The 12,764-nt window shown below is 41.3% G+C and overlaps 1 pseudogene; it reads right to left on the reverse strand.

The window, feature by feature from the left end:
- Positions 1-3,284: 3,284 nt before the first annotated feature.
- Positions 3,285-8,146, reverse strand: LOC102811985 (annotated as a pseudogene).
- Positions 8,147-12,764: the final 4,618 nt, after the last annotated feature.

Consider the following 12,764-nt stretch of genomic DNA (forward strand, 5'->3'; position numbering starts at 1 on the left):
GCAGGTATTTTTACTAGCTACGCTAGACTACTATTTTAAGACGTAGGGAGATCTTTTTGGTTTAAATAATCTCAGGGTAATAGTTTTTAGGGTTTCATCCACCTTCTAGAGCTCCACAAGTTAGGAGTCCATGAAAATTTTCAATTCTGTTCTGCATTTCCCCCCTTTTGATCAGGATTCATATATGGAATTTTTGATCAAAGTAATGGTAGCTAGGAACCATCCAATTCTTCTGGTCTCATGGCAAATGGGGCTGTTGCTCATGAAGGCAATTAGCCTTACATTCCATTAGCTTCTCCATTTGCTTCCCGACTCTCCTTTCTCTGTGGTTCCAGGTGAATAGAGACCAGCTGGTGTGCCTTGCATGGCCACCTGCAAGCTTTTAAGGCCCCAGGCACTATCCAACAAACACGTTAAGCCAATTAACTGAGTTGTCCCTTTAAACCATGACCCTAAACTTCCAAACCAAGGAAGCAAACCATAATATGAGGTGCCTGGTTGTATATAAGCAGTCTCAGTAGCTATATTGTTATTGTTGCTGCTGTTGTAAGCATATCTCTCACACAATTGTCAATTCAACTTTTTACAGGTATACAACTTATTGACAGCGCTTAAAATAATTGGATGTGGAAACCTACGGTCTTAGGCTGGATTCTACAGAGAAGCAAAAACAGTGACTTTTATATGTATATATACAGATATATATACAGAAATGACTCAACAAGGTGAATAAATCTAACGTTAGTAGGTAAGATGGGAGGCTGCTGACAGCTCTCAAGATTGGCAAGCAATCTGCCAGGTTTCTGGCTCAATTCGAAAAACTAGAGGACAGATGATGAGCCAGATCCAGTAAAAAGGAAGGAAGCTTTCCGGTGTCCATATACATTGGAAACAGGTCACTCAAGGAAACTTCCTTTCAACTGATTGGCTGCTCATAACAGATTTCATCATGGATATAATTGCATTATGTTACATTTCATTGTGGGGGATTACTCCATTTTAACTCCCAAACCACTAAGATTTCTGGCCTAGCCAAGTTGATACAAAACCAACTATCATCAAAACCCAATCCAAAACCATTGCTATCAAGTTAATTCTGACTCATAGGGCTTTCCATAATGTTTCTGAGACTGCAAATCTTTACAGGAGTAGAAAGCCTCATCTTTCTCCCATGGAACAACTGATGGGTCTGAAGTACTTATCTTGTGGTTAGAAGCCCAATGACTATTCCATAATCCCACTAGGGATCCTTTTAACTATTAAAAATACCCTTAGTCAATGCAATGTTTTCACCGCAGTTTCCCCCACTTCCTTCCACCTGTCTTAACTGCTAAGGAACTTTGGTCTTTATATTTTTGTCTTTCCTTGACTTTTTGTACAAGTCAAGTCATACTATCTTTGTCCTTTTGTGATTGCTTTAGTTCACTCAGCATGATGTCTTCAAGGTTCACCCACATTACATCATATATCAAAACTTCATTTCTCCTAGTTGCTGAGTAGTATTCCATTATGCGTGTGATATAGTGAATTATCTAATGTCTCTTCGAGCCATAATCTGTAATTCTTACCAAATGACATTTCTGCTTTCTTGTGTCTGGGTAAGAGAAGGTGAGAGAAGACACTGATAGAATAACATGATTCCGCTGTGGATGTTAGAAAAGTTCATTGTAATTGTAAAAACTTGAAACTCAAGCATGGGTTTAAAATGAGCCATTTCAGAAGCAGGAGGGATGATCTCACAACAATCAAAGAAGAGTCAGGAGCGGAGTGTGTCATTTGGACTTCAAGATACCTGTGCATTGTACTTTCTTGACCCAGGGACAGTAAAGCAGTGACACCAGAGGAGTGGCAGAGGACTATCAGCAGAAGAACCAACCAAGAACCAGAGCATGAGACAGAGCAGTGGATTTCCTAGCCCAAGGACTAAGTAGAGCTGAGTGAATTTGGGCAGGACACTTGCTTGCAGACTTGGGTGGCTCCAGGCACTTAAGTGGGGACCTAAATTTGCTGATTCACAGAGCTAGAGCCAAGTGCCTTCAGGCTGAAGCTTATGGTAGAATGGTGTGTCCTTTGGGCATTTATCAGCAGCTAACTGGAACAACTGTGCCCTGAGCATTTCGGATCCCAAATTGTAACCTGTTAACTTTCTTAATAAACTTGATAAAACACCATGACTCTGAGTATGATATCTGAGTGGCCATTGCAACAGATTATTGAGCCCAATAAAGATGTAGAGAGGGTGTTGTGGGAAGAACGGTTTGCTGTCATATTTTTGCACATTATATGTACTACATTTACTTTGTTTATATATTCATCTGTTGATGGGAATTTTGGTTGTTTCCACCTTTTGGTTATTGTGAAGAGTGCTGCAAATGAACCCAGGTGTATAAGTTTCTATTTCAGTCTCTACTTTCAAGTCTTTGGGGTAGATAACCTAGGAGTGGAATTGCTAGGTTATATGGTAGTTTCACTTTTGAGGAACTACCACACTGCTTTCCACAATGGCTGTGCCATTTTGCATTCCCACCAGTGATAGCGAAAGGTTCCCTTTTCCCCACATCTTTGCCAGCATTTGTTATTTCCTTTTGTTTGTCTTTCGTTATTATTTTAGCCTTCCTAGTAGGAGTGAAATGTGGTTTTGGTGTGCATCTCTGTAATGGCTAATGATGATGAGCATTTTTCCAGGGCTTAGTCACCATTTGAGTGTATTCTTTGGAGGATTATCTGTTCAAACCCTTAGTCCTTTTTATGATTTGGTTATTTGCTCTTCGGTAAGTTGCTGAAGTTTTATATATATATACGAGGGGGCTTTAAAAGGTTCATAGAAAAATGTAATTAAAGGATAAAAAAAATTCCTATGAAGCTTTTGAAGCCCCTAATATTTTGTTTATTAGACTCTTACCAGATATAGTTTCCAAAGATATCCACCTAGTTGGTATCTTATCATTTCACTTTTTGGTAAAGTTTTTAGGGGAATAAAACGTCTTAATTTTTATGATATTCTATTGATTTAACCTGTCTTTTGGTGTTTGCTAATATATTTATCCTTTTTTTTTTTTAACAAATAAGATTTAATGATGTTCACCAGAATAGTCTACCCTCAAATAGGAATGCATTTTGTTTCAAAAGATTACAAATTTGGTGCTTGAAAACTCCAGCAGGTAGGCAGCAGGTCTAATATAGTTTGTATTTGGAACCGTCCACTAGTAAATCATTAGGCCTTGTCCCATTTTCATGGGGGTAGGGGGTGGAGGTGCTATTTACATCCCACCGTGTCCTTTCCCTCAGTCCCGCTGATTCATCTTATTGAAATTTTCATAGTGATAGCTATCGGTTAGCAGGACGCTTGTGGTTTGAAGGAGTACGCTCAGACTCTGGTTTCTCTGTGTCGCCCACTAGTAGGCGCCGGCTTTGGGTTCTTCTTCGTTTCTCCTTATGGGGGCGTTGAGCTCCTCATGATAAAATCAGTTGTGCTGCACATGATTCACAGCTATGTTGGTAGGCACAAAAGATGTCTCACTGCCTTTCTTCTTATTCTGCTCCTCTACCAGCAGTCGGGCCTTGGCATCCTCGGTGGAAATGATATTCTTTATTCTGGCATCAATGCCAAGGTTCACTTCCGGGTTGCCTCTGAGCATCTGGTTGGAAAGCATCTCCTTGGTTTTCTTTGCTGAGGAAACCGGATGCTTTCTGGAAGTTCATAAAGACAGTGCTCTGCATTCTTTGGCTTTACTTTCTGTTGCTCTTGTCCCACAATCCCTTTCCTCTTCTTCAGCTCTGTCTCAAAGTATTTCATCACGTCTGCATCTTCATTCTTTCAGCTGGTTTCTGCAGAAAACGATGTTCCCAGGTGGAGGTTTTCTTCTTCACTGATCTTATCTTTTCCCTCTCCTTCAGTTTCTTCATGTCCACCATGCCACCTGTCTTCACCTGAAAGTGATCATCCACGAGAGTGGTCTCTTCTTGCACTTTCTCCCCCACCAGCAAGGCCACAGCATTCACCCCATTGGGTCTCTTCCTCAAGTTCTGCACTTCTCACGTTTCTCAGTTTTAATCAAACCTCCTCAGAGTTCTGTTCATCTTCTTGGACTCCAAGACATCCTGGTGCCCTATTTATGCATTTTTAAGAGCTAGTATTGCCATTGTGTTTTCTTCTAACAGTTTTCTGGGTTTAGTGTGTACATTTAGGTACTTAATACTTTCTGAATTTGTTTTTGTGTATGGCTTAAGGCATGGGTCCTGTTTCATTTTTCTGCATGTAAAAATCTAATTTTACCAGCACCATTAAAAAAAAAAAAAACCTCATATTTCCCCATCAAATGGATTTAACACCCTTGCCAAAATTCAGTTGACTGTCAATGTGTGGGTTTATTTCTCCACTTTCCATTCTCTTCAGTTCCTCTATGATTTGATTACTATATAGCTGTATAAAATTCAAAACCACACTGCCATAAAATCAATTCTGATTTATATCAGTCCTTTATAGTATTTCTGAGATTTTAAATCTTTACAGGAACAGAAAGCCTTATCTTTCTCTGGTGACTGCTGGGTTTGAACTGCTGAGCTTGAAGTTAGCAGTCTAGTATGCTTTAAAATAGGAAGTGTGAGTCCTACATTGTTCTTCCCTTTTGAAACTGCTTTAATGATTCAACACCTCTTTCCATTCAATAGAGTTGAGGATTATTTTTTTCATTTCTATAAAGAAGTTGGTAGAACTTTTATTAAGATTGCATTGAATGTGCAGATCACTTTAAGTAGTACTGATATATTAACAATATTAAAACTTTTAATCCATAAACGTGGGATACTTTCCATTTATTTAAATCTTCTCTAATAAGTTTCAGCAAGGAGCTCTGGTAGCGTAGTGGTTACGAATCGGGATGCAAACCTTAAGGTCAGCAGTTGAAACTAACAGCCACTCCACAGGAGAAAGATGAGGTTTTCTGCTCCTGTAAAGATTTACAGCCTCGGAACCCTTCTACAGGGTCGCTGTGGGTTGGAACCGACTTGATAGCACTTAACAACAACAATAAGTTTTAGCAGTTTTATAATTTTCATTGTAATTTCCTTTGTTGTCATTGACGTGCTATTGAGTCAGTTCTAACTCATAATGATACTGTACAGGGTTTTCATGAAGCAGCTCATAGATTTGAATCATCAACCTTGAGGTCAGTAGTATAGTGCTTATCCTGTAGCACCACACTAGAATCCCTGGTTGTATTTAGGCATGAGAAAGCTTCAAAAAGTTTGTGGGGAAATTCCATTAGCTTTTAATTGTTTTCCACGAACCTTTTGAAGCCCCCTCCTATTTTATTCTTTTAGTACTACTGTGAATGGAATAGTTGCCCTAATTTCCCTGAGTTTTCATTGCTGTTATATAAAGCACAACAGATTTTGTGTAGACCTCATGCTCTGCAACGTTGTTAAATTCCCCTATTAGCTCAAGAATTTTCTTGACTTTTGGGGATTTTCTAGGATCATATCATCCATGGAGTTCTGGTATAGTGCTGTGGGATAGAGCACTGGGCCACAAGGTTGGTTTGAACTGCAGAGTAGGCAGTTCAAACTCACCAGCCACTCCTCAGAAACCCTATGATGGGCCACTATGAGTTGAAACCAACCTCATGGCACTTAACAACAACAACAATCATACATGAACAGAGATCATTTTACTTCCTCTTTTCTGGTCCGAATGGCTTTTATTTCTTTTTCTAATCTTATTGCTCTGGTTACAACTTCTAATACAATATTAAATAGAATTGGTGAGGGTGGGTACTGTTGTCTTGTTCCTGATTCCAAGAGGGGAAACTCTCAATCTTCCTCCATTAAGTAAAATATTAAATGTTGGCTTTTCATATATGCCCTGAATCATATTGAGGAATTTCCCTTCTTTTTCAATCTTGAGAGTTTTCATCAAGAAAAGGGTGTTGGATGTTATCAAATGCTTTGATTGCGTTCATAGAGATGATCATATATTTCCCTTCCTTTGTTCTATTGATGTGGTGGAGTCCTGGTGTGGTACTGTGGGCTAATGCATCAGACTGCGAAGTCATTTGAACTGCAAGGTCTGTGGTTCAAGCTTACCAGCTGTTCCTTGGAAACCCTATACAGGATCTCACTATGGGTCAGAATTGACTTTAAGGCACTTAATAACAACAATTGATGTGGTGTATTATGTTAATGAAGTCCTGGTGTGGTGCTGTGGGTTGATGTGCTGGACTGCAAAGTGATTTGAACTGCAAGGTCAGCAGTTCAAGCTTAGCAGCTGCTCCTTGAAAATTCTATACAGGGTCACTATGGGTGGGGACCAACTGAAAGGCACTGAAAAACTACAACAACAATTATGTTTATTGCTTTTCTAATGTTGAAGCATTCATGGTATATGACTCTTTGAATATGTTGTTGGATTCTGTTCACTTGTATAGTGTTGAAATTTGTGTGGTGAACCTTTCTTGTGTTCAGAAAGTATAGCAGGTTCCTGATGATCCTTTATGAAATGTTCCTCTCTTGTTTGGCTTATTATTTCATAAAGTTTGATTATTTTTCTAATCTTGTTACTAGAGTTAAAAAAGGGGGGGGGAGTAACTAGAAGCCAAGGTTATCTGCTCATATACTGTTTTTGAATAGATCTTAATGCACGTTATTTGATGAGGTAAAGCTGAGTTGTGTATCTGCTCCTGTGGGCAGACACCAAGATGGACCCCAGATGACAGCCCATTGGATTTCAGGACTATGTGGCTTTTTGTTCCCATGACTCAGGAGGGGAAAGCAGGTCTCTGTGGCTGACAGACCTGGCTGCAAGCCGGTTCCGCCTGCTGCTGAGATAAGCAGTTATTCTCCCTGGAGCAGCACTTGCCTCCCAGTTCTTAGAGAAAGATCCACCTCCTCTGGCCACCTCAGGCCTCCAGCTCCCACTTCCTGAAGGCAAACGATCTGTCCTCAGAAGGGAATTGTCCATTCTTGGTTTGGCTTACCTCACCCTTACATTAAATCCTGAAAGAGGTCAGTAAAGTGATTTGGGAATGACTGGGAAGATCACCCTGAACCATTTTACTTTAGGATGTTTCATTTTCTCCCATCCTTGAATCTGGCTAAAAACAGCAGGGGAGGAGAGAAGATTTTAATGATTACAATTATCATAAAATTAAAAACAGTCTTAGCAAACACAACTAGAGCACAGCCATAGTCCACTTGAAGCCAGTGGTTGGTATGAAGTTGTATTGCAAAAAAAAAAGTGGTTCCTGCCTTATTCTTTTTATTGTAACTCAACTAACAACACTGCGTAGACAGCAGGCAGTTAGAAATAAATGTCTAACTTGGATTTCACACAATTGGGTTCTCCTCCAAAACACACCACCCATTCACTGTAACTGAGTGTTTTACAGGACAGCAAATAGGGATAGTTTGCAAAGAGCAGTTCCCTCCAGGAGAGCCAAGGGGACCTGGCCAGCCTGTAGGTCGCCCTGTTGATTCCTAGGCAGCCGCTCCCAGCTTTATTCCGGGAACACACAGAAACACATCTAGTTGCTTTGTACTTTTTTCCTGGGGTATTTTATTCCCTCCCCCCTTCGCCTTTTTCTTGTTTTTACAGTCTCTCTGTAATGACTAGCTGGCAGTGTTTCCTGGCGTTTTATGCTTCTCTTGCTCTGGTTACAGGTCGTACTAACCCAGTCATATCCACAGGGACCACAGACAGCCAACATTTCCAAGTGATATACAGCATCCCCCTTTCTTTTCAAGTGTAAAACATTTACAAGGAAATGGGCAAACTCGCTGGAGCCTTCCCCTGCTTGGTCATTAGTGCTAGTTCTCCCCAGTCCAGGGCACCCCCCGCCCCGCACATTTCTGTGCCAGCGGGCGCCGCGAGGCCACAATTGCGCTGCCCTAGATTGACGAGCCTCTGATGCCCATTTACTGTGCGCAGCAGCCACTCTGGAGCCGCGGCACATCTGGACGGAGTCAGCACGAGCGCCGGGGGCCAGCGCAGCCGGCTGAGCCAGCAAAGCGCGGCAGCAAGTGCGGGGAGGCTGGCGCCGCCCGCCCGCGCCCTACCCCCCTTCCCACGGTGCCCCACCCCCACCTCCACTTCATGCCCCCACCCTTCGCCAAGTCCCCAGTGCCCCCGTTTGGCCCCCAAGCCCCTCATCCCCGTCCCAATCCCTTGTTACCCACCCTCACTGTCCCCCCGCCCCCGCCCCTCTGGTTTCCGGAGTTAAACAGAGCGGCCCTGGAGGCCCAGAGTGGTCCTGCTGAGTGTGTCAGGCCTGGCTCCTTATCTGCTTAAGGTCATAATGGTGATTTAGAAAATCAGAAGCCTTGCTATGTATGAATTGGTACACTATGGGGGCCCAGCCCCTCTGCTGTGGAGTCAGTTCTGCTCCTAATGGCCCTATAGGGAAGAGAAGTGCTATAGGGTTTCCAAGGCTATAAATAAATCTTCATAGAAGCTGACTGTGGCCACAGCTTCCACCAGCGGAGGACCAGTGAGAGCAGCTAGTGGGTTCCAACACCAGAGTTTTAGGTTCACATCTCTACACTTTAACTACTGAGCCACGAGCATGGGGGCTATTATGAGGGCAAGAAGCCTGAAAACTTAAATCCTGCTTTGTTGTTTACTTGTACCATTTGATGGTAATGTGGGGGATAATTTCATTATCTCTAACCAAATTGGAAACAATGCCATTTCTGCACACCATAGGCATTAAGGGCCTGTGTGAATTCCTGCGCTCATGCTCTCAGTCTCTCCTGCTCTCCTTGCTTCTGGTGACATACCCCCACCCCCTTTGCAAAAGCCTCAGACTAATTTCCCAGAGATATGCCAACTGCTGCTTCTAAGCAAGCATTGCTTTATGTCCCTGGGTACCACCAGGAATGTGCTTTCTGCACGGATTTATCAAAAGGGTCTGCGCTTACAGACAGAGAAAACAGGTCTTCAAGCCTGCAGTGGATACCTATGTTTCTTCTGCTTTTGAAGGAGTGGGAAGTATTCTTATCCATTTGAGTGTTTCTGCAGGGAACTAGTTATCTTTTCCCTGCTTAACTTTTCCTCTTTCTATCCCAGGGAATGAAAACTTGAGAATTGTTGGATTTGAATGTTCTTTAAAGTAGAAATTGGCCTACAGTAAAACACGCCAAAATTTGGAAACCGATGGAGAAGAGGAGAAAATGGGCAATGATGGCAGAGCTAGAACTGTTGTCACCTCGATAAAAATGAACCATAGAAGTGCTTCCAGCTTAATCATGTCACTGAAACTGTGGTCTAGAAGATGCTTAGCCTTGTGTCCCGGCCACCTTCCCCTCATCTTGGAGAAGGGACTATTTTTACCAGTCTTTAAATCATGATGAGGAAGAACCCTATTGTCTGAGGGCAAGATTTTGGAATATGCAGGACAGGAAAAGGCTGGGAAAATTCTGGTGTAAGACTTCAGTAATGCACTACATAAAGTTCTCTGATACAAATATGAGGGATCTCAGGAACATTTTCAACTCATAAAACCATGATGTCTGTCACTGTACTTCATAGCTGAATCTCTACTCAGAAAATGGTTGGTGGCACAAACTCTAAAGTACACTCTTTTCTGCCCCAGATGGGATTTTGATGTTTTTCTACCAGAAATTGGACTAAAGTGATGGCGAGAACCAAGGTTCAACTCAACTAATGGACTGTTGGCAACTATTTAGTGGTGCTGGCAAATGGTTTGGGGGATTCCAAAGGAAACATCTTGATAGATTTTTCTCAAAGGACACAGGACAATCATGGGGGCTTATTATGAAGAAGTTTTAAGACAATTGAAACTTCATTGGTGAAAAAAATGGCCAAGAGAGTTGTGCCAAAGGTTTTTTCCCCAATGTGATAATGCACCTGCTCATTCTTTGAGGGTATTTGTTCTTTGAGCATTCCATTGAGAAACCTTTCCCCATCTACCTTACAGCCTTGATTTTCCTTTTGTTCCCCAAATTCAAAGAACATTTAAAAGGAACTTGATTTCAATCCCTTGTGGATGCCAAAACTGTGATTTTGATGCTATGTAAATCGAAGAGGGTAGTGTAGTAGCTCTGCAGGATAAGCACTGGACTTCTATGTAAATCAAAAGGGGTAGTATAGTAACTCTGCAGGATAAGCACTTATCCACAAGGTTGGAGGTTTGAGTCCACCAGTAGCTCCACAGGAGAAAGATGAGGCTTACTGCTCTTCCAAAGATTTATAGCCTCGGAAACCCCATAGATGGTTGCTATGAGTCAGAATTGATACCATGACACTTAACAGCAACTTTCCCTTTGGGGAAGTGTCAGAAAGGTGGAGACACTACTTTAAAAAGTGTATATAGACTTAGATGGAGAGCACAGTGCGAAACAACAGCTACACATTTTTATATTTTTGTTTAATGTGTCTATGATTTCATGGCAATACTTTTTGACTTAACCTCATATTTATCTACGATTGTTTTCTTTTTTGAAAATGTCTTTGACTTGATTTGCTATCGACGTAATACTTATTGTTGTTAAGTGCTGTCAAGTTGGTTCTGACTCACAGGGTTTCTAAGGAGTGGCTGGTGAGTTTGAAGTGCCGATCTTACCATTTAAATTGATTTTGCAGTCTAGTGCTTATCCTATATAGCACCACACCAGGATTCCAGAGTAATACTAACTTCATAAAATGAGTTGGAAAGTATTTCCTTATCTTTTATCCATTTGGAGATTATTTAAATTTGGTTTTAACCCTTCTTTAAATGTTTAGTTGAAATCTTTTTATTTAGTGAAAGCATCTATGCTGGAGGTTCAGCTTTGTAGAATTTTAAATTTATAAATCTAATGATGTTAATGGTCATAGATCTATTTGTTGTTGTTGTTAGGTGCCCTTGAGTCTATTCGGACTCATAGCAATGCTATGCAAAACAAAACAAAACAATGTCTGGTCCTGTGCCATCCTCAAAATCATTGTTAAGCTTGAGCCCATTGCAGCTGCCACTGTGCCAATCCATCTCATTGGAGGGCTTCCTTTTTTCGGACCCTCCAATTTACCTAGTATTTTAGGCTGGGTTTTCTATTGAAGCAAAACCAGTGAAATATATATATATATATATGGAGCTCTGGTAGCGTAGTGGTTACGAATCGGGCTGCGAACCTTAAGGTCAGCGGTTCGAAACTACCAGCTGCTCCGCGGGAGAAAGATGAGGCTTTCTACTCCCGTAAAGATTTACACCCTCGGAAACCCTGTACAGGGTCGCTATGGGTCGGAACCGACTCGACGGCACTTAACAACAACAACAACATATATATATATATGTAAAGAGAAGTTTGGAGTCCTGGTGTGGCACTGTGTGCTAATGTGTCAGACTGCAAAATCATTTGAACTACAAGGTCAGTGGTTCAAGCTCACCAGATGCTCCTTGGAAACCCTATACAGGGTCGCTATGGGTCAGAATTGACTTGACTACACTTAACAATAACAACAGCAAAGAGAAGTTTACCATCTTACAATTGTAGAGTCCCAGGTCCCCAGCAGAAAAGAGAAAGAGAGTCCATGATATTGGGAGCAGACCAAATGGCCAAGGAAGTATCCCTTTAATTGATTGGCTGTTCATAGCCACTCATCATAGAGTTAACTATGCAGGGCATGAATTACAGGCAGGCATTGCAGTTGGTAAGGCATTGCATACTGCCTGCCTAGCCATGATGTTTACAATGCAGGATCTGTCTGACGCCAGTGTCGCATCCACTCTGGTCTCGGGGTGTCTTCTTGTCTCTCTTGTTGTGTCTTTGTGTGTATTCTTTCTCTATCTCTGTCGCCGCCAGATCTCCCTACTTCGTGAACCGAACCCCTATGTTGAGGCCGGTTCTCAACACATCACCATGGGAATAAGCACATCCCAGGTGCTAAAATCCTGGAAATCCTAGTCGAGTTGACATAGAACCCTAACTGTAAGCTGACTGTGGCTTTAGTGTAGACATTTGTGCCAGAGTGCTGTATCTGGCTGTTGTAGAAAGTCGGGGAACACTTTGATGAGTTACTTTGGAAAGGTGAGGATTTGAGCTATGAGGGTGATATAGAAATGAGGGAACACAAGAGGTATAGATCTGATTTTACTTGTAATACTCTTTAAGTAGATTATTTGATAATTTATGACACAATACAGTAACAATTTACTAGTTACAAAATGAATGATTTCCTAAAACTTTATAGCAGATACTAACAGGGCTAAATTCTAAAATAATCTACTAATTTTGCCTTAATTCTTTCCCTGAATGGCAAAGAGGCTTTTCAACATCAGCTTTTTAAAATTGTTTTTGAAACATGGCAAATTCTAGGAAATATCCATATTGTCAGGAAATTGCTTAGCAAGAAAATACAGGTAAAACAAAAATCTTGTCATAGCCAGCAGCGTCTTCTCTGTAGTATTTGTCATTAAATTGAAACAAAAAAATGTAATTGAGAAGCAAAGTACGCTGCCAAGAAACATGTTCCTGCTACTATGAAAAAGGCCTGAGTTCTGAAAAAGGTGGCCGGGCAGCAATGGTCCGTAGACTGCGACAAGAAAAAATGCTGACTCAACTGGCTAGCAGAATGAGATAATCTTCTTTTTCTTATCTTCATCCTATTACTTCTTTTTCAAACAAATCCCAATACCCAAGAACACAGCTATAACTTTCTGCTACGTTATTTCATAAAATTATATCAAATTTGTATCCAACACTTGTATCAAATCATTGATTTAAAGAATATCACAAAATAGGATATGTCCTCCTATGTTCTTTCACTTCTG

Source organism: Chrysochloris asiatica, unplaced genomic scaffold, assembly GCF_000296735.1.
Source record: "Chrysochloris asiatica unplaced genomic scaffold, ChrAsi1.0 scaffold00036, whole genome shotgun sequence".
NCBI classification, from domain to species: domain Eukaryota; kingdom Metazoa; phylum Chordata; class Mammalia; order Afrosoricida; family Chrysochloridae; genus Chrysochloris; species Chrysochloris asiatica.